Here is a 23,146-nt window from a genome sequence, read left to right as displayed (position 1 = left end):
GGGGGGGGGGGGGGGGGGGGGGGGGGTATAAAGGTGGAGGACAAGAAAACAAAAGAGTTCAGAGTGCTTGGAGGAAGCGTGAGGAGCATATGCGTGAATGTTTTGTCAAAATATTATTCATTAAAAATAAAGTAATATAGTAATTCGTCTTAACAAAACCGAGTTTACTTTCAATAACAAACGCAACTTTCTCGATTTATGAGGATTTATCAGTACCATAACTCCGTTTTCCTCTACACCTTCGCTCTCCATGGACAATTATCGACAAGGTTACAACGATCAATCCGTCATTGAAGAATAGTTCCACGGGGTACCATCGATTCGTCACGGTGACGCAGTTCCGCGTTGAAAACTCTCGATTTTCTTTCTCTTCCTTGCCTTCGATTGTTTTCCACGACTTAACGACAGGTTCCATGGTTCCGCGTAAGCATTACCGTTATGAACACGGTGATTGCACAGGTTGACATTCCGTCTCGTGCCGTTACATAAACGAGCGATGATCGAAATCTCTCCATGCAGTATTCCATTCGATGAAACTCTATCCCCAACGATTCGATCGTTTCCTTCTTAACAATCGATTCCTAAAACATCTGCCAAAAAATTTCCAAAATATCCCATAAAATTTCAACAACGTTTCAAGACAATTTGTCCTCTCGTTGCTCACGTAGATCGAGAATTCGGGGCCCTGGTGAACGAAGGTTGGTGGATTTTGGGTCTGCGGGCCAGGGTCTCGACACGTCGTCATCTCCACGCGACGAGACCTGGTAATCGTTGGCATCGTTTTCCAAAGATTTCTCTTTGGAAAGTGATGCCGAGCCAAGAGCTGCGCAATAAATTCCAGGTATTTAGAATCCACGCTAAATCAGAGGAGAAAAAGTTCCGTCCCGAGATCCTCCTTTCTATACGTAGTTTGTAGCTTAATTAGGGTAGCGGAAATTTATTTTCTGGCGAATCGGTAATATGGAGAACGATTGCGGAACGGTGAAGGGACTCACGGGCCCCGAGTCTGGGACAGAAATACACTGGCAGTACTGTAGTTAGCTGTTGGATGAAGCGGTTAACCAGACGATAGTAATCGATGATAGTGTTTTCAACTAGGAACTTATTGGCAACTTAGCGACCTTTTTCCGTCCCCATCCCTCGAGTATGCTATATCGCGTGAGAACTCACTAGCGCCACTGCTTTCCTCCGCCATCGCGTGCAACCCGTTTTCCCGCGTTTTCGTTATCCTTCGGGAGTTTCGAAGGACTTATGGTTTTATCGGGATGAAACAAGAAGGACATTTAGGACATTTATCTTGGAATTCTTCGTTACATCCTCGGTGTAATAATTACCCAATCGCAAATATAATTTTATGAACTTAGGATTGCGATAAATTCATGTTATGTTTAGAGAATTAATCCCTCTAATCGCCACTTTAATCGACTCCAATCCACTCTAATTACCAAATTTATTTCTATAAATTTCTCGCTGGCGTTAATGACAGACCATTTTATTTCGAAATTGTTAAGGGGTTGTAATGCAAAGACATAGTAACCAGTGGAAACGATGGAGAAGCTGTATAGATATTTATTAACACGTTAACTGCCATGGTAGTCATCAGTGATCGGCGTTTGTCTCCTCAGTGGGGCCATGGTGGTCACCAGTGTCCCATTTTTTGAAAATTTGAACATCGTAAATAAATAGAGAACTCCATATTGTTTTCTTTGCCATATTCTTCGATAATTCATCATTATATCTTAAGAATAATGGAAACTTTATCGTGGCCCCCTAAGGGTGGGCACATGGAAAGTGCGTGGCAGTCAAAGTGTTAAACTGGGAAACGGTTAGAACTGACCTGTCTGTTCAGGGCCACGCAGATCAAAAGACGTTTTCAGAAAATGGAAGACGAAACACAAAATGCAGGAACAGGAATTACCCCACACTGCTAGGATGTAGTTCATTCTAGTATTTAATTTTTACTACAACAAAAATAAGCAACGAGATATCAAATTATACCCTGTCATTTGCCTCACTATCATCTACCATCAGCATTTCTATCCAACAAGGCTTATAAAAGTCAGAGACGTTCTCCAGAGCCCGCCACAATGGCGAAGGTGTCATAGAAACCGCAAAATCATGAAGTTATTTACAAAATAAAGAAAAGAACAGGTGGAAATATTTCCATTTCCCAACTCGTTACGTAAGTGCAAAGGTCCGATCACACGAACCACGTCCGTTATGATATTTTATTTGCATAGAACGTTAGGAACGTCAATGATCGTCACGTCACGATGTCCGTTAAACAATCGATGCACATCATATAATTGCATTCTGCATATTTATAACGGTCTCGTCACACGTGTCTCAATTTCGACGTCCGTTCCACTGCAGAGGCTATCGAAATTTTCATATCTGAAACCGAAAAACATCCCATAGGATTCACACGATACTCAGAATCTTCATTTCATCAACCTAACTTCTCCAGGAATAAACGATCCTTTTTCCATATAAGAGTACACGTATTCAAACAATCCTAATCTCCCCAATCTTATTCTTCCATTTCTCCTAACATTATTCAACAATGAAATTATATTAAACGATATAATTATTCCAAATAATTTACATTTCCATAGAATATTGCAGAATACCATTTCGAAAAGAAATCGCGAATCGGCCATTGCCAACAAAGACAAATTATAAACCGATCAATATTTTCTAGAAGCAAATGGAAAAGTTATTTTGGGGAGCAAAATTAAGTTACGAAGTCCCAACAGGCAGGTGAAGCTTAGGTTAAGAAAAGCATAAAAGCAGGGCCCTCGATGACCGAAACAGGGTCCTTGGAAATAAATTGTGACCAGTACGAGTCACTTATTGGAAAGAGAATTAAATTAGAGTGCGTCTTTGTGCGTTTTCGTTTCGTTATCTTGCTGTTCTTTTCCTAAGTTAAATTAGTTTTATGAGTTTTGAGTTTGCGCTATTCCGTTCGTGTAATTTTGTCAATTTTCGATGTCTCAAAACCAGTTTTCCCTATTCTATAATATTATATTACTCGGCTCTCGTATTAACCGAAATAAAAGTAACTGACATTCTACTGTGTTATTACGATATTTCCTATATTAGCCTGGATAAAAATCTCGATTCGCACGGGGGAAGGTGATTGGAAGGCTTGAAAAACGCGGTTTAACTGGTTAAAAACGGATAATCGACTTTCAGCTCGGGCACGAATGAAATTATCGAGAGGCGTGCGGTGGAAACCGGAACATAAAATCCGAGAAATCCTTGCTGACTTCCTCTAATAATTAACAACGGCAATGATAGACGGCGAGCACACGGCGCAGATGGAAACGGTCGTGGCGAAATTATCGCGATAATAAAACCCGCATCAACCGGAATTATACTTACGCGTGGAAACTCGCGTCTGCGCCCAACACCGTTTCCAGAGTGGGTCAACAGGAAATTTTAAGCAATGGTGTTACAACAAATTGCCGTAGAATCGATACCATGCCAAATTACTACGCTGTGGCGAATTCCTTGCTAAATATCGCTATGTACAACCGGGTTTCTGCGCTCTTAACCGCTCGAAATGATAGTAAACCGAGCTCGGGCTACTCTCCCTCCGCAGAAATATATGTGTCGTTGCTGCGAACGATGGATTATTCGAGGTTAATCATCGTAATGAGGGATAATCGGGCAAAAAGAGATACTTCGATTCGATTACTGGGTGAGCATGTGAGACGAGATGTTAGGGTGCACAGTAGTTATTAAAATATAGCATGTGGGGTTCTAGCGCGTTGGAAAATATTACTAGAGCGTTACTTTGCGAGGATTTTTATACGAATTGTTTGTAAATCGGTGGTTAATTCTAGTTACGTATTTTAATTGTTTAATAGAGTAATTATCGTAGAGTAAATAAATGCAGTACAAGGTATGTGATATAGTATTAGCGTTATATTTATAAATTAATTTTTCTCTGGTCTGTTAATTTGATAATGAATAACGAATAATAAATAGAATTGTTTCCATTGAATAGTTGACTCGAAAAATTTTTATTGCTCGAGATAAGATAGAATTTTAGATATAGATAATAATACATAGATAATTTTGTACAATAAATATTATAAACAGATGATTATGTTCATGTCTTGATAGAATTATTTTCATGTATTTAAAACGTATTTTTGATAAAACAATATAAAACAAAATGGAGGCAAAATTAACCTCTACCTTATCCTTATGGGTTCTTTAAATATTATATCTAATTTATATTCGTTAATTCCCAATATGAAACATTGAACAATATAAAACAAAATGGAGGCAAAATGGAAGAAAACTTAACCTCAACCTTATGGGTTCTTTAAATATTATACCTAATTTATGTTTGATAATTTTCACTATAAAAAATTAAACAATATAAAACAAAATGGAGGCAAATAGAATTTTAGATATAAATAATAATTCATAGATAATTTAAAAAAATAAATAGATGATCATATCCTACCTGATCATATCCATACCTTGATAGAATTATCTACATGTATTTAAAATATATTTCTGATAAAACCATATAAAACAAAATGGAGGCAAAATTAACCTCTACCTTATGGGTTCTTTAAATGTTATACCTAATTTATATTTGATAATTCCCAATATGAAAAATTGAACAATATAAAACAAAATGGAGGCAAAATTAACCTCTACCTTATAGTTTCTTTAAACATTATACCTAATTTATATTCGATAATTCCCAATATGAAAAATTGAAACTTCATCTACCTGTTTGTCTCAAAAATCGAGACTATACTATCTAATATAAACGTGACTCAATAAAATAAAGAATTAATGAATAAAATATAACATAACAATGCCTCTAATAATCTTGCAGTAAAGTTCATACAGAAATAAACTGCGTTAATTCAAAAAGGAAATATTAAATGTGCTTTACCGAAATTAAACATGAGATAAACGTAAAACACTGGAACGGTACTCGATAACAGCATGATTTGCATAAGTCTCGCGTTAACTCGGATTTAAAAGGCAGTCGGGGTTGAATATTTTTCGCGTAACGAAATCGCGCGCCATTTCGCGGCGGAAAAAATGCCGCGAGCTGGTTCGCCATGATAAATGAAACGCGACGCGGACCGGTTTCCCGGTTGGCTTCGTTTCGAAAGCGGCGTCGGGACGCGGACGCCGAGCGGATTCTGGATCGGTTCACTGTGTTACTGTGACGATCGCGCGTGCCCGCACGCCGATCGATTGTTCGGAATACCGATCGACGCGTGCCTCGCGTGTCGATCGGCGTGCGCGATTTTTGCATCGCGATTAGGTCAGTGGAATTCGAGAATTTGAGAATTCGAACGGAGTGCCTTGAGTGCCGATTGTCCACGTGATAGTGATCCAGTCGAAAGTGGAAGAACGAAATATATTTATTTAATTTTTTGTATCGAATTATAAATTATATTTCGAGTTAATTAATTATTTCGGAATTATTTATGCTTTCCATATTTATGATAATTTCCTGTGTTCTTAATTATTCCTGAATTTATATTCGGACGAGCTCCTGAAAAAGGAATTCTGTTCCGATTCCTTTTAATTCGCACGTTACATTTTGTATGATTTCTGGAAACCAGAAACTCGACTGATTCGATTCACGATAGTTTGTAAATTACCCCGGAAAATGTTTTTTTAGAAAATACATGTGTTTGAATTTTTTAATTAGAATTTATTGAGCGAATAGCGATATACGTTTTCAGGTGGAAAAGCACCTAAGTAGAAATTCGATCTAGGGATATGAAAGTACAGACTTTGCACTTTGTATTCACCCCGCAAATTTCATCGTACGATTTCTCCTCGCGAGGTTATAGCTATTTTAATACTAACGTGGTATTTATTCAATTTTGCTCGTCACTATATTTGCAAAATCCCAAACACGTATTCGAAAAGTTCAAAGCTAATTTTTACTTCTCTAGAATACAAAAGAATAAAATAAAATAAAATAAGTTCGAGTCCAGGGAAGAAGATTAAAATTCGCGAGCCATAGGTACCTAATAATTCCAAACCGAGTCCCGAGGTAACGCTAACTGGACCGTAATGACGATACAGTCGAGGTGGTGCATAATAGTTCGGACTATAAACGAATAATCCTGAAAATATCAGTTCCGGTAATGTAATATATTTAATTACACAGCTAGTCGTTGGAACCATTTCGAAAGCTCACCATGTGATATCATCCTCCGAATTTAACACTAAACCTATCAAACTCCGAATTGTCTTTCTTTCACTTTTAATTAAAAATTTCTCATTTAATATGATCGCGTAGATCACTTATCCTTGAAATTTGTCTTTCTTTTAATACAGGTATAATTAATTTTCCAATATCTCCTCGTGTTCCATTTTTCTGAAATTTTTCCTCATTTATTTCTTCGTCTACTGGTCATTTCACCGGTCATTTAATTGGTCACTTGATTAATAGTGGCAGGCTGAGCGTTAATTCTATCATTCTAGGAACCCAACCATCCCTCTCAACGACGCGAAGTTGCTAATCTAAATTCCGGAAATACCGCTAAAAGTGAGAACAAATATGGCCGCAGGTACTTCGCAACGAAATTAACGTCGACTATTTATAAACCGCGCTTCATCGAGGTTCATCCTCGAAGTGGTTTAAGCATCAAGAGTGCCTTCTTCTTCTCCTTCGCCAGAATCGGTTAATTCAAAAGGCATAAAATAACGGTGAGCATACGGGATTACATAATGCACTTAAAATGTAGGAGCGCAACCATGCCGCGGCACCGACACTAATTGCGGTCGCAATGGGTCGAGTGTAAAAACGCGCATTGAAGCCTACGTTCCGGGAACTTGCTCTGTAGAAGCCGTTCTAACTCCCGTTTTCCCGAGTTTTCCGACAGTTTTGTTAAACAAACACCGTTCTTTTCGAACGAAGTCAATGGAAAGAAAGGGGTACAAAGAGAATTAAGAATTTCGAGTGCAAAGTGTGAGTAATAACCAATTGGTATTAAATATTCTCTGTTTATTTTAATATACATATATGGCGAGTACTCTATGCTCACCATTAGAGGGTTCTGAAAGTCCTGACTGCGCCCTCTGTTTCCTGCAACTGGGAGTTCTTGACCTACCACTGATACCCACTGATAAGTCTAAGTCTTACGGACGAGTTCACTAGCAGGCCCAAAACAGGCCCAGGACGAAACGCTTCCCCTTCTCTTTCCGTTTTCTCTTCTCTTTTCTTTCTCTCTCACACCCATACCCAGTCCAACCACACATATATCCGTTCTGCGTTATAATCCACACGCAAAACTGACCTTAATGGGCAATGGCAACGATTGCGTTGCCAACGATGCGCCGACAGAAAAACGCGCGGTGGGCCGAAGGCGCGCGAGCACGTGGGCCGGCAAATATGTCAGCGTGCCAACGTACGCCCACACGGATTTCCACGTGGACCGTCATGCCCAGCACTTCCACTCGGGACTGGCCCAATGGTCCCTGCTTCCCACTTCGCTCCGACGTCACACAGTTTTCTCGTAGACACGCTTCGTATATTTTTAAATATATTAAACAAGCTTTAAAGACGAAAGAATTTTGGAAGACGCTTTGAGGTTATGATCGAGGTTAAGATAGACGTTTAAATTGACGTTTCCCTGTCAATTTACCAAATTTCGTACATTTTGAAATTATTCTCGATATAAATATAAAGTAATTATGTCGAAATTACTAAATGGTTAATCCAATGAGTGTAATTACTAAAAATTACTAAAATTCGAACAACACTAGGCAATCTTTTATACGATATACGTACATTTGCACGAACCTCGAAACTAACCTCAAAAAGTGGGTATAAATAAACTACTTTGAAATTATACTTCGAATTCTATACTGCATCATGAAACTATGTTCAAATATAAAGTAATTATGTCGAAATTACTAAACAGTTAAAATCCAATGAGTGGTTTTCGTACATTTTGAAATTATTCTCGATATAAATATAAAGTAATTATGTCGAAATTACTAAATGCTTAAACCAATGAGTGTAATTACTAAAAATTACTAAAATTCGAACAACACCAGGACATTTTTATACGATATACATACATTCGATGGATATAAATAAACTACTTCGAAATTATACTTCAAGTGCTATACTGCATCACGAAACTATGTTCGACAGATAGATACAAATGGAAAATAAAAATATCTCGTAATACATGGAGACCGATAGACATAAATCGAATCTATATCTCGAAACTAACCTCAAAAGATAGTCGCAAACAAACCAGCTCGAAACTATACCTTCGATACCATGTTGCACCTCGGAACTATCTGCAGTAGATAGATACCAACGAGAAACAAACAGATCTCGAAACACGCGAAGACCAATAGAAGTAAATCGAATCTATACCTCGAAACTAACCTCAAAAGATAGACGCGAACTACCTCGAAACTGTACCTTATCAACTATACCACGGTGCATACTAAAACTAATCCTAGTAAAAAGTTGAAATATAGATAGTAAAAACTATTCTCGATAAACAGACGCAAAAACAAAAATGCTTTCCGCATCGAGATAAACCTAACCTATTTCGCTCGGACAAGCAGGCATCGGGGCGATTCGAAAGAGGTACTCAGGAGCCAGGTCTGAATCGGGTTCGGGAGAAGCTTATGCATAAAGCTCGGATCCAGGAATCGTTGGAGCGGATAGAAATCTGAGTCGTTTCGCGATCCGGGTGTTCGCGTCCGCCCGGAGCAATGGTGGACAGTCGATTGCTGGAAATAAAACGAAACCGGGGAGCAGATAATAGCGGCTTGTCTGTGGTGCGCGAGAATGCGGGCAAATAGGGGTTTCTTCGCTGTACCGTGAAAATTCCGGGCATACCGTTAGAAATTTTCGAGCCGATAGAGGAGAGTCGTAATGGCTGATACACGGCTAATAACGCCGTTCGTTCCATATCTGCTGGCCGTGGTAAATAAAGAAGAAGAACGTGGCATCGAGCGTTCCTCGAGGAAGTTTAGGAACAAAGTACACGGGCCGGGTTTAATTGCAGGAAAAAGAATTTATGTAGGTTTTATTCGTTACTGTGGATAATAACACGTGTTCTTCCTTGGGTCGTTAACGGTTAATTCGTAAGTGTCTTCAGTCGAAGATAAGTGGATGAATTTTAATTTTAATTATTATGCTTCCTTTTTATAGGTTATGTTGGTTATACTCGTGCAAGGAATGGCACCGGTCTATGCCACCAATTTTGTACGTTTACGTGCAGAACGTTGATTAAATATTTCTCTAGATTTCTATTGGCTGTTTTATAGTCATCGTTAGAGTTTTTTGATTTAATAAATCACGCGTAATGGTATTATTTTTATAATTCTTTGTTACAAAACACGTGTTGGCGGTACAACGGTTCTTTGGTCTATGCGGTTACGTTAGAGTCAGGAAAGACGTCCAAAATGGCAACCGTCCACTAGATGTCGTATTTATATCTAGATACACAAATGTCCAACACATAGAACGGAATTTGCAATTATCATTTTAACAGTCATTGAAACGTGAACAAAGAATGGAATTTTTATGTTTTTGATCCTCATAAAAGTTTCTAACTTGTTCATTATAACCTGTTAAATAAACAAATAATCCTATAAATCGAGTACGAATAACCTAGCCAGTTAATATCAATTTTCAAAGCGAAATATTTATATTCAAAATTCGATCAAATCGGCTGACTTTTCCTGCCAATTTCCATAATCGCGGTATTTCCATGTGAAATAAATGGTAACTCTACGATAATAATAATTACAGCGAAAATTCCGTGGAAATGCGTAGCTAGAGAGGAGAGGTAAAAGCGTTTATGCCAGGGACAAAATAATTAAACGGTATGAATCAACGAGCAACATTTCTAACGACCGTGCCGAGCACGCTTGCAACTTATCCAAGCCTTTTCCACTTGTCAACGTTGGTTTTTCTGCCAGCCACAGGCCTCAACTTTTAAGACTCAACCGCTTTTTACTCGCTGGCCGTTTGCGCGGTTACAAAACGGCCGTATCGCGTGTTACGCTGACGTTATATCCCGGGTCACTCTAACCAGACACTTATGTCATCCATCGGAAATCGAGCGGGTCGAAAAAGAGATAATTGGCCTGGCGTTGCACGGTCGTCTACACGATGTGCCGCTTATATGGTTTAATTAGTCGTCTTCCGTGATTACTCGCGAATATTACAGTTACTCGGTGGTCGAAGCACGTGCCAGGACGTGATGTCGAGCCGAGTATGCGTGCTGATAAAATTGGCACATCATTTGGGGGCCAATGGCAAGACGTTAGTGTGTCGATACGCGAACGGGTACGCATCCACGAGGAAAATTGGCTATTAGCTATTCGATACTGGTAACACATTCACCTGGATTCCGAAACCGAGCGACGCGAAAAGATTAATGAAAATTCACCCGAAGGTATTCCACGAATAGGATACGAATAGGCAAACCGAATTTACGGTTCGACACGTTTAACACTAGGTTCACGGATATCTGTATACCTATTTTTATATATTCGACACCTGTCAAATTGACAGGTAAAGCAAACCACGTGTCGTTTCTTTTTAACGATTGATTTAATTTATAAACAATTACAATATTAACCCTTTACACTCGAGAGGCCTCTTTAAGTCGCCATTTGATCAAATTTCGAAGATCGATGTTCATTAATATGTCAAATGTAAGATAATATAACGGTGTGCAAGGTATCGAAATCGAATACTCCTACGTGTTAATTATCATACGATTTCTTATTCACTGCTGAGAAAAATACAGTCAGCTTTGTAGCAGAGAATCTTTGAACACCCACTCTTCTTAAAGGGTTAACCCTTTGCACTCGACGATCTTTTGGCTAAAAGAGGGTACGAGATGAACAATTTTCTGCTGTAAAGCTGACAATATTTGTTGAGTAGTAAATAATAAATCGCATACTAATTAATACGTAGAATTATTTAATTACGATACCTTGCACACTGTTGCATTATTTTAAATTTGATATATTAATTAATATCGAGCTTCGAAATTTTATCAAATGGTGACTGAAGGGCACCTCTCGAGTACAAAGGGGTAACAGTCTTAATATAAGTTATCTAAATCTGTTACCATCGTATAATTGGAGCAACCAATCCGTCATAATCGACGGGTTCCGTAAATATGGTGTTAAGTATGATTCTCGAATTTGTCTCATCATCGCAGAATCGTTTATTTATAAATATAACTGGATTGTATAATTGGATTTACAAATAACGTAAATAAACGATTAGTATGAAACGTTAATCGCTTATAAATTCTAATTTATATTACTCCTATGATTTACACTGTTTGTATTATTTATGAATTGGAAGTCAGAGTTGTCGACGTGACGAGAGAAAAAGTAGAAGTTTTAACGGGACATTGAATTGAAGAGGAAAAATTATGTTAGAATATCTGATTAAGGGAAAGATAGCTGTAAATGACTAAGAAAATTCTGTCGTTTCTTTCTAACGGAATAAAGTTACGTTTCCTCAATGGGAAACAAGATTGTAAATACCGGTCTTAGAAAAGGTTTATATATTCCTGACACTGAACTTTCCTCGCGTTACCATACTGGTAATAACGGTGCAACAAAGGATACCTTTTCCCAATGAAAGTTTTGTTTCTGCCAATTATCATAGCGACAGCAATGACCTACATGTTTGGAACGCGTAAAGAGTAGTGCTAAACCCACGTGCGATATCCTAATCCGAAATATTCTTTTCCTTCGCGATCTCTTGAAACGATTCGATACCACAAATTCGAATTTTAAGGAAAAAAATCCGAAATTTTTTGGTATATTGCATATTATTATTAGGCATATAATTGGTATACATTAGTAATAATATTGATATAATAATAATGCCTATTATTGGCATATAATTAATATTAATATATTGCCAATATTAGATGAACCGATTTTGAGGCGAATTTAAAAATAAAAATGAAATAATTTTAAATATTGTTCAGATTATATCTCATTCTAAATATTCCGGAGGTTTGTCTGAATTCCAAGGAGTAGGAAATTATGACAGAATTTCGTGTCAGTGTAGATCATTCTAATTACCAAGCAAGAACTCGAGCTGCCAACTTTCTACGCCTCGATCGACCACAAACTTGCGAATCCTTCGTCATTCTCGCGAATCAAGGTTCAACGTTCGCTACAATTTTCGCGTTCCCAGGATTTCCTTCGCCGCACCGTTTCATCGCACCATTGCCCGCGTATGACAAACAACTTTCTACGTTTCTTGCGTAACGCTGTCGACACGCCGCCTATTGCCTCCTCCGTTCTTCGCGAAATTTCGATCCGGGGAATCGCGAAACGGAGATCTAACGTTGAAACAAATAAAATGCAATGGAAATACCAGTCGAAAATATTTTTTCCCAGAATTTACTGAAAATTTATCACCATAATCCTTTCCCGATTACTTTCAACGAAGTTGATCTTTCGAGGATCGAGAATTTTCTCGCTCGATCGATCGGTAAATCTCGTATATATTTTCATATCCTGAAATATTTCAAAAGCAACGATATTGGCTGAGAAATGAAAATAAAAAATTAGAAAGTATCCGTAAATTCGATTTACATTCGATTTTTATCAGTGAAAATAGAACCGAGGGTCACGTTGCGAGTTCACGAAGTCGCCGCTGTGGCGCTAGTGGAGCGTAAAGGATTAAGTTTTATCAAAATGGAGTGGAACTTGGATTCCAATAAAAGCTGTTCTAAATAGAACTCGTGGAAAGGATTTTAACCAGATGCAGAGTACACGTGTGTTACTGATCCCTGTTGCACGAGTTCGAACAGTATTCCGCATTCCGATCGCATACTTCTGGACAACGGTCGTGCGTGACGCCATTTATGGCTTCTGCCTTTTTCCCTGTTAATCGCAATTGTTAACACGCTGGTCGAAAAAGGGCAATTGACACTCGAAGCATCGATAACTCCGATTCTATAATTTATTTTATTCCTTTCTTCCATTTTTCCATCCATTTTTCTTTTCTCGACGTTTTTTTGCGTTTCAATAAATTTTAGACAGCCTTCGCGACTGATTCTCTCATTTCCAACACAGGCACAGGGAGTGGAATTTCAGGGTTGCATCACAGTTGGAAAATATGAAAATTCTCGAACGCGAGTAGCTAATCTACGATCGCAGGAATGGAAGGACGTCCATTATAATTACAAAGTGGCTGATCTTTACGAGCCGGCTGCTGCGCCGGTCGTTTGTCTTACTTTCTTCTTACGTAAAAATATCGCTGACGTCCGTAACGATTCGATACCGCGCGAATCGATAATGTCTTCCGTATTCTAACATCAGGATATACTTGCTTAATCGCGGATGAGCTAAGCCGCGCTTACGGGATCCGACAAAAATTCGCGGATCGATGCGTCAACGTCGCTTAAGGATGTGACTTCCCGCGAAGGTGCAAATGCAAATGAAGGCCGTTGCAAAATTTCTCGAATTCTTACGAGGAGACCGGTAACTATAATTCTTCTCCTTAATCACTTCGATTGTAACATCGTGCGAGACTCGTGGTAAGGGTATTGGGTCGAACTCGAGTTTCACGGGTGAGGGACGTGGTTGGCAGATACGGCCCAACATGGTTGATTTTTTCCGATATCTTCCTATCTTCGTGTTCTGACTCTACTGTTAACTATACCACGTGCAATAAGAACTTAAACCGTAAGACAAGGGATTAATAACAAGATATAGAAATAAAAGCGAGAAAATTGAACAAATCGCTAAATAATTATTAAACTACTATTAAATCTACGAATACGACTAATCTCCGATTTTTACCGAGATTACAGGATTAAATAACTAATTTCTCGTTTCCATTCACCACTTCGCAGTGGAATCACGGATAAAATTCGAAGCTAACACTTTCATCGTCCGATGACAAACCAAACAACGAATGATTCCCTGTCTTGCCATTAACGCAAACGCAAATGAAATTCCATTCTCCTGAATCGCCTTTGACGTCACCATCGACGATAATGAACTTACCATTAGCATCCATCGAAAAGATCAGCATCGAACTCAAAAAGGAAAAGGAAAAGGAACGGGAAAAGTGGGGAAAAAGGGGTGGGAACATGGCGAATGTCAAAGATGCTCAGCTCGTCGGATAAATGGTACCGAAATCATCCATCGAAAAGATCAGCATCGAACTCAAAAAGGAAAAGGAAAAGGAACGGGAAAAGTGGGGGAAAACGGGATGGGAACATGGCGAATGTCAAAGATGCTCAGCTCGTCGGATAAATGGTACCGAAGTGGAGGAAGAAGGAGGATGACAGAACGCGAACGATGAAGGCCTCGTTAGAACGGTAAACGACGATGTCCAGGACGAAGGACGTCTGCCTATCGGTTCCATTGTCCATCAACGGGTCGTTAAAACAAGGAGCGACCACGAGCAACGGTATTACGCACACACGCGGATGCCGAAGGATGGCCAGATCGTTACAGGATGGCTCAAGACCGGCAATCTGTCCAAGGTTGACGCGTTCTTCTTCCTTCCCGTCAAGCATCATCGCCGATCGGTCATCGATGCGTGGGCTGTACACGATTATTCGTTGCCTGGATACGTAACAGGAAGATGACAGGTATCGACAGATGGCGAACGGGAACGATGCTCGAAGGAAACGGATCTCTGTCGAGCTATGTACGCAAACGGGATATCAGGAGATGGACGAGAATATTACTGGGTCGAGGTAATCGATTCCGGAGATTATCGATAGCGAAGATCATGGAAACATGCGATATTTTTGCATTTCTACGACGAAATTAGTATCTTTCGAGTAGACCCTCGAATTTTATTAACGAATTTTCAGAATTCTCGAGAATTTATCGATATTCGTGATAATTCTAGTCGAAAATTATCTTTAAGCACAGGTCACGAACAAATGGAGGGAAATAAGGTCCGAGGAAATTTATATTTTTGCTGAATTCTGTCATTACCTTTTAGGACAGTTTAATATCGAGAATGCCGATCGTGAATTTCTCAATTGAAAAATCTTCTGGTATTCAGAATTCTGGAGATTATCGATAGGGAAGATCGTGGAAACATGGGATCTCTTTTCATTTCTACGACGAAATTAGTATCTTTCGAGTAGATTCTCGAATTTTATTAACGAATTTTCTGAATTCTCGGGAATTTATCGATATTCGTGATAATTCCAGTCGGAAATTACCTCTAAGCACAGGTCATGAACAAATGAGGGGAAAGAAGGTCCTAGGAAATTTATATTTTTGCTGAATTCTGTCATTATCTCTTATTCACGAACAAATGGAGGGAAATAAGGTCCGAGGAAATTTATATTTTTGCTGAATTCTGTCATTATCTCTTGGGACAGTTTAATATCGAGAATATCGATCGTGAACCTCTGGATTGAAAAATTTTTCTGATATTCAGGATTCCAGTATTCTTGTTGATGGTACGCGTTGAAAAATGTGGAGAAGAGGAGAATGAAATTACGAGGACATTAAAATGGCGGAACGGTTTAGAGGTGAATGTCAGGTTACGTTTCGTGGTAAACTGAGCCAAGCCGGTGCTACAGAATCCCGGAATCCGTGGACAAACTCGTAACAAAGTCGGTGGAGGAAAATAATCGTGGAGTTGCGAAATACACGGAGAGAATGTTAAGTTCGTGGTTGGACGTGGCATCCCGAAGGATCGTGGTAGTATAAATTTTATGGCCGGTTGCAATGCGAGCCCTCGACTTTGCAGAATCCTGCAATCGCGCAGGATTCTTAAATTCTGTTACGAAATTCGTACCGCGTTCACGTGCACTTACTACCAATTTGACAGAGTAAAGCAGAAAATAGATCTCTGAACATCCAGAAGCTACAAAATTATCAGAGAAACTATCTTCTCTATTAACATTGTTGTAAAGTACTGAAACAACTGTAGCCAATTTCAGTGAAAATAATTTCAAAGATACAGAGAAACACGAGACATAGGTATCTTATTGTTAGTCAAATGTCTTCATTGGAATCTGATACACAGAACGTCTACTTCATCCATAAACACCCTGAAACTATAGAATCACAAGAGAGACCATCTTCTTGACCAACATTCTAGCATAGTATTGAGATAATAATGGCCAATTTCAATAAAGATGATTACAAATACCTAAAAGAAGGATAGGGAACTTAGGCACCTTCGCTGGAACCTGATACTAGACCTGATAAACGTCTACTTTATCTATAAACATCCTGAAACTATAAAATCACAAGATAGACCATCTTCTTGACTAACATTCTAGCAAAGTACTGAGATAATTGCCAATTTCAATAAAGATGGTTACAAATATTTAAAAGAAAGACAGGGAACTCGAGTATCTTCGCTGCAACCTGATACACAGAACGTCTATTTTATCTATAAACATCCTGAAACTATAAAATCACAACAGACACCATTTTCTTGACCAACATTCTAGCAAAGTATTGTTAATAATTGCCAGTTTCAATAAAGATGATTACAAATACCTAAAAGAAGGCTAGAGAACTTGGGCACCTTCACTGGAACCTGATACACAGACTGTCTACTTTATCTATAAACACCCTGCAACTATAAAATCACAACAGACACCATTTTCTTGACCAACATTCTAGCAAAGTACTGAGATAATAATTGCCAATTTCCATAAAGATGGTTACAAATATTTAAAAGAAAAACAGGGAACTCGAGTATCTTCGCTGCAACCTGATACACAGAACACGTAGGTTATCTATAAGCATTCTCGAGCAACAAAATTGCGACAGAATAAAAATAATCCACAACTGTTAACACTATATAACCGAAAAAAGAAAATTGACACTCGAAGCATCGATAATTCCGATTCGATAATCCGATTTCACAGATTTGAAAAAGACACAGGAAACACAAGTTCCCTGACTGGGACCAGACACGCAGAACGCCTACGTCATCTATAGACAGGTTCGAGTACCAATTCAGCGATGGTTAATTTCATTTCGATAAAAAGAAACGTCAAATATTCGAAAGAGGGACAGGAAATATCCTGATCCAAAAATGATCAGGTGCTGCCTTACCCAGGCGAGAGGAGCTTCTTGAGGAGCGACTAGTCAAGGCCAAGTTCAGAATTTAATATTCACCAGGCGACATTGAAAGAAACGGTTCTTCCCGAAAAATCCGTGACACCGTCTCGTTTTTACGACCCTGCTCATTCTGACCTATCCAGTTCCTCCCAGAACGATTAGAGTGTCCAGAAAAAGAAAAGCATCACGAGGGTACGATAAAGGAATCCCGTACGAATTTCAGAAAACTGGTCCCCCGATTGCTGGATTCCTTCGGAAGGACTCGCCAATAACAAGACGAACAGGTTACATTCTCGAGAATTTCGAGAATTTTCGGAATCCTGACACGTGCTTGCTCTCCGAAAATATTCATAGTGCAATAAAATATTCACGAAGCTCGTGTCGTTATATTCTATACATATTCTGTTTAAATATCCTGCAAATAGCAGGTTATTATGTATCATTTTGCCATAATTCTTGCTTCAAAGGTGTACTCCATTTACGATCGTCCTCCTTGCCGAGTTTCGCGCCGTTAGGCCGCGTTCGCATGGCGGCCAGTTTCCTCGATCGCCATTTGGAGAACACGAGTTCGATCACGGACAAATTTAGAACGCTGTGGCGAAATCGAATTCCTTTTCTTCCTTTTCCTTCTTTTTTCCATTTCTTTTGCCGCTTAAATTCGCTCGAGGTAAATGACGGATACGATTTAAGAGACTCGTGGGAAGTTGGACGAGCCCGGCTGCGGATCGATTTGAATAATGCAAACGATCGGCTTCTTTATCCCACGGATCTGAAAGTTTAGGCTGTCGTGCATATGTTAATATCGTAAAAATCGAACAGCTGTAGCGTGAATTAGAAAATGAATATTTCTACATCTCCCTCTTTTAAATTAAAAACACGTTTGAAGGAATAAACGATACAGGCTACTTGCCAACCTCGTAGAAAGTTGGATAAATTTTCCTGTGGATCATTTCGTGTAATGTAAATCATCTTATCTTTTGGATCTGAAAGATTAGAGTCTTATGCAAATGTAGGGTATGGAAATATTGTAAAAATTGAACACTTGTAGCGAAAATTAAAGAATAAATGAGTGTACGTTTCCCTTTGTTTTCCTATTTTTCTTTTGGGTTTCCTTTTGTCAAGAAATAAACGAGAGACGTGATATATAATGTGACATGATTTATGGTGGTTCGGTATGAATTGGAGAATAAGTGACGGTAATTAGTAATTATTTGAAGGCATCGAGTTGATTTTAGATTAGATTTAGGTTAGATTTAGATTTTCGATTTAGAATCAAAGTTCCGTTACGCCGATGGACCAAAAATTTCGCCAATCGATTTCGAAATCGACGAAAGGGATCGAGTTTCTTCTGTCGGGAGAAAGTTCCCGCAAGCTCGATACCTTTTCACCTGGCACATGGGTCTAATAATAAGGAACGATGATTAACATCGTAAAGCAGGAAATATAAAGGAAAGCGATGGTTATTCTACTCCGGTGCGTGCAGGAGTGATGAATGACACACAATACTTTACAATAATAGCGTTGACGAATTGCAATAAATTAATACGTGTCTCCTGCAATAAATTAATACGACTGGAAGCTTGAGCGACTCTGACAACTCTCTCTCGACTAGAGTATCGCGAAAACTTAACACGCTCTCTCTGACGATTTAGTATATTTCTTGTATCAACAATACGAATCTTTTGCTTCATGTGGTTCAGGAAGACTTCAGAATCTTCGCTTATCTCGTCATAGAATTTTCATTTTTAATTCGAGAAAAGACAAAGGGCTTCAAGAGTATCGATCCTCACACGGTTACATTCTTACTCGTGAGAATTAATTTTTAATTCTTGAGAAAACAAATCAAAGAAATTTTTTGAATCTGCCTAGCATCAATTATCACAGCACCGACTTTTTATTCGTGAAAATTAATTTTTAATTCGAGAAAAGGCAGCTCGAGGAGACACTCGGTTCCTCAGGCTTGAAGAGCATCGATCGTCGCACTGTTATATCTTCACACGTGAGAATTAATTTTTAATTCCCAAGAAAATAGATCCAGAAAGTTCTTGAAACCATAATCAGCACTAATTATCACAGCATCGATTTTTTATTCGTGAAAAATTAATTTTTAATTCGAGAAAAGGCAGCTCGAGGGACACTCGGTTCCTCAAACTTGAAGAGCATCGATCCTCACACAGTTACATTTTTACTCGTGAAAATTAATTTTTAATTCTCGAGAAAATAGATCCAGGTAATTCTTTGAACTACTCAGCATCAACTACCACAGCACCGATTTTTTATTCGTGAAAATTAATTTTTAATTCGAGAGAGATCGGCACGAAGTTCTGCACTTGTTTCCAGACGCATTGGTATCGCGTCATTCCAAGTTTTCTCGCGGGAATTAATTTTTAATTCAAGAGAGATCAGTGCGAACGATTTACCCACGTATTAATCGACGAGAGGAGAAGCTACCGAAAAAATCGCAGGTGTCTATCTCCATTTTTAACCTTCGTCTGCAAGAACTGGGTTTTCTCGAAAATTCGAATTTTTCGATTCGAATTTTTCGCCGATTTTTTCCCTCTTTCGAGGAAAAAAGGAGTCGGTCGATCGGTAATTCGACACTCTCTCCGTGGAGGATGCCGGAATATTAAGAGGCACAGACAGAAGAAGGTGTACAGCACGGTGGACGGTAAGGCGCGTAATTCTTTCCTCGTCGACGGAGAAAGTACGCGTAAGAAAAGAAATCCAAGCGGTTCGCAGGAATCTCGTGACGCAGGAATTCTCTATAATTCAATTTCACAACCGTCGGTTAGATAATAACGAACGTAGTCGGATATAATCGTGCGTGCACACAGAGCAGAATGGGGGAAGAATCCGGTCACAGTCTGCCGATCTTTCAGCCTGTCGGAAGCCGAACCGATCGAAATTGCCTTTTTCCACGATTCTGCACGCGGTTACCGGCTATTACAATTCCATCTCTCGAAAGTCGATGACCACGGATACTTTCGTGAATTTCTATAGCCCGCGGTGATCGCGTGCCTAATCGCGAATTAAGTAACTCCGTACTGATTCCGTAAATTTTCGGGAGTAATTGGAAAGTATCGCGAGAGACCAAGACTCAAGTGAAAGTCGAAAATAATACGATAAACATCAGACAGGAAAAAATACTTGGAAAGTTCGTTTGAGAAAATCCCTGTTAAATATATCATCATTTATAATCCTCTATAACGTTACTTTTTAAATTCCACAAGGATTACCAATTCCTATTTATTATTATAGATTCCAAATTAATAATTACAAAATTAATAAATTAAAGTTTCAAAATTTTATTCCATCGGCTTATGACTGAACTAATATATTTCTTTACTATACCTCGATATCGTGACATATTGATCGATTAGGTTACAACGACTATCTGACACCATAAATTCCGAAAATTAAAATAAAATCCTGTTCAAAAGGACTGTCAATTACGACACGTACCACTTGCAAAATTGACAACTCATCCAGGACCTAAACTAGGAATGTAGCTGTTAAATATAACATTATCTTTAATCCTCCACAACGTTATTTTTTAAATTCTACAAGGTTTACCAATTCCTATTTATTATTATAGATTCCAAATTAATAATTACAAAATTAATAAATTAAAGTTTCAAAATTTTATTCCATCGGCTTATGACTGAACTAATATATTTCTTTACTATACCTCGATATCGTGACATATTGATCGATTAGGTTACAACGACTATCTGACACCATAAATTCCGAAAATTAAAATAAAATCCTGTTCAAAAGGACTGTCAATTACGACACGTACCACTTGCAAAATTGACAACTCATCCAGGACCTAAACCAAGAATGGTGTTGTTAAATATAACATCATCTTTAATCCTCCATGACATTACTTTTTAAATTCTACAAAGATTACCAATTCCTATTTATTACTATAAATTCAAAATTAATAATGTAGCGACCATCACTCTCACCCTCGCCACTAGATAAATTCCGAATTCGAAGACTTTCTGGCAAATCCTCGGAAAACCTCCAAATCCTATATGAATATAACTTCCCGTCCTTCTAACAGCATCCAAGTCTAAGGCAGGGTCTTCACGTACCACTTGCAAAATTGACAACTCATCCAGGACCTAAACCAAGAATGGAGCTGTTAAATATAACATCGTCTTTAATCCTCCATAACGTTACTTTTTAAATTCCACAAGGATTACCAATTCCTATTTATTACTATAGATTCCAAATTAATAATTACAAAATTAATAAATTAAAATTTCAAAATTTCATTCCATCGGCTTAACACTGAACTAATATATTTCTTTACTATAACTCAATATCGTGATATATTGATCGATTAGGTTGCAGCGACTATTTGACATCATAAACTCCGAAAATTAAAATAAAATCCTGTTCGAAAGGACTGTCAATTACGACACGTACCATTTGCAAAATTGACAACTCATCCAGGACCTAAACCAGGAATGTAGTTGTTAAATATAACATCATTTTTAATCCTCCATGACATTACTTTTTAAATTCTACAAAGATTACCAATTCCTATTTATTACTATAAATTCAAAATTAATAATGTAGCGACCATCACTCTCACCCTCGCCACTAGATAAATTCCGAATTCGAAGACTTTCTGGCAAATCCTCGGAAAACCTCCAAATCCTATATGAATATAACTTCCCGTCCTTCTAACAGCATCCAAGTCTAAGGCAGGGTCTGCTAGGGTACCTTTACTGATGAGTTCGTTAGCAGGCCCAGGACGAAACGCATCCCTTCCTTTTCCTACCATCCCTTCTATCTACGTCATCACACAGAGGATACCTGCGCCGGACCCCCACAATAATTACAAAATTAATAAATAAAAATTTCAAAATTTTATTCCACCAGTTTATCGCTCAACTACTATACTTCTTCACTATACACATATTCGATATTGCGATATACTGATCGACTAGGTTGCAACGATTATCGCATACTTAACTCACTTATTACCATAAACTTTTAAAATTAAAATAAAAGTCCTGTTCAAAAGGACTGTCAATTACGATATTTACCATTCGCAAAATTAACAACTGATCCAGGACCTAAACCAGGAATGGAGTACTCTGGAAAAACGAAGAAAAGAATACCCGCGTAGATTAGGATATCCAGTAAAGCACACACGTGCATCTATCCTGCCCGAGATTGAAATTCGATGCAAATGGAATCGCTGGCGAGTTTTCGAGGTCGCGAGAGTGGAGGAGCCAGGAAAATCGGCATTCATCGCGAGTCGCCGATCTTCGAGGCCACGGGGCACACGCGAAACACGTAAATGGGTTTCTAGCATACGGGGTATATTGTTTCCTACGCAAACTAGTTCTGCGACAGGGGTCCTGCACGAGACCGAACCGATAGCCGTGCAATACGTGCTTGCGACACTGCTCTTACGGCCGAATTACGAAATTCGTATTGTAATGGTCATGCTCCGTGTCATAACACCGTCTGTCGTTATTAATTAATCGTCTGGGAACAAAAGGGGTTTTGACATCGAGCTGGGTGGTTTATCTGATCGGAAAGAGGAACGAGAGTTCGATCTAGATTTCCTGTCGGCCGAAATGAGATCGCGGATTCGATTGTTCCAGCGAGTGTTCGAGAGGAAAGCTGATTGGTGGAGAAGGATATATAATTGGAGAAAATGCAGTTGGATTTTAGAGAGAAATCGATTGTTGCGATTTAAGGTGAAGGGTAATGCAGAGAAGGAGCTTAATTAACGTCAAGGATATTGATCTTGCCGAGAAGATTTTCGTGCGAGGAAGAAATGAAAGGAATTTTGAATAGTAAATTTAAAATTAAAATTCCCGCAATCTAATCGGACGACTAATCGAAATATTTCATTAACTATCTGTGTAATTACTGTAGGATACCAAAAGAAATCGGGAATCGGCTATTGCCAACGAAAACAAATTGTAAACCGATCGATATCTTCTAGAAGCAAATCGAAAAGTTATTCTGTATGACAAAATTAAGTTGCGTGACTCCTCTACGGGGAGGTGAAGCGTAGGTTAAGGAAAGCATAAAAGCG

The sequence above is a fragment of the Eufriesea mexicana genome, unplaced genomic scaffold (genome assembly GCF_001483705.2).
Source record: "Eufriesea mexicana isolate 0111107269 unplaced genomic scaffold, ASM148370v2 scaffold2119, whole genome shotgun sequence".
Lineage (NCBI taxonomy): Eukaryota > Metazoa > Arthropoda > Insecta > Hymenoptera > Apidae > Eufriesea > Eufriesea mexicana.
This window is presented reverse-complemented; position numbering follows the sequence as displayed.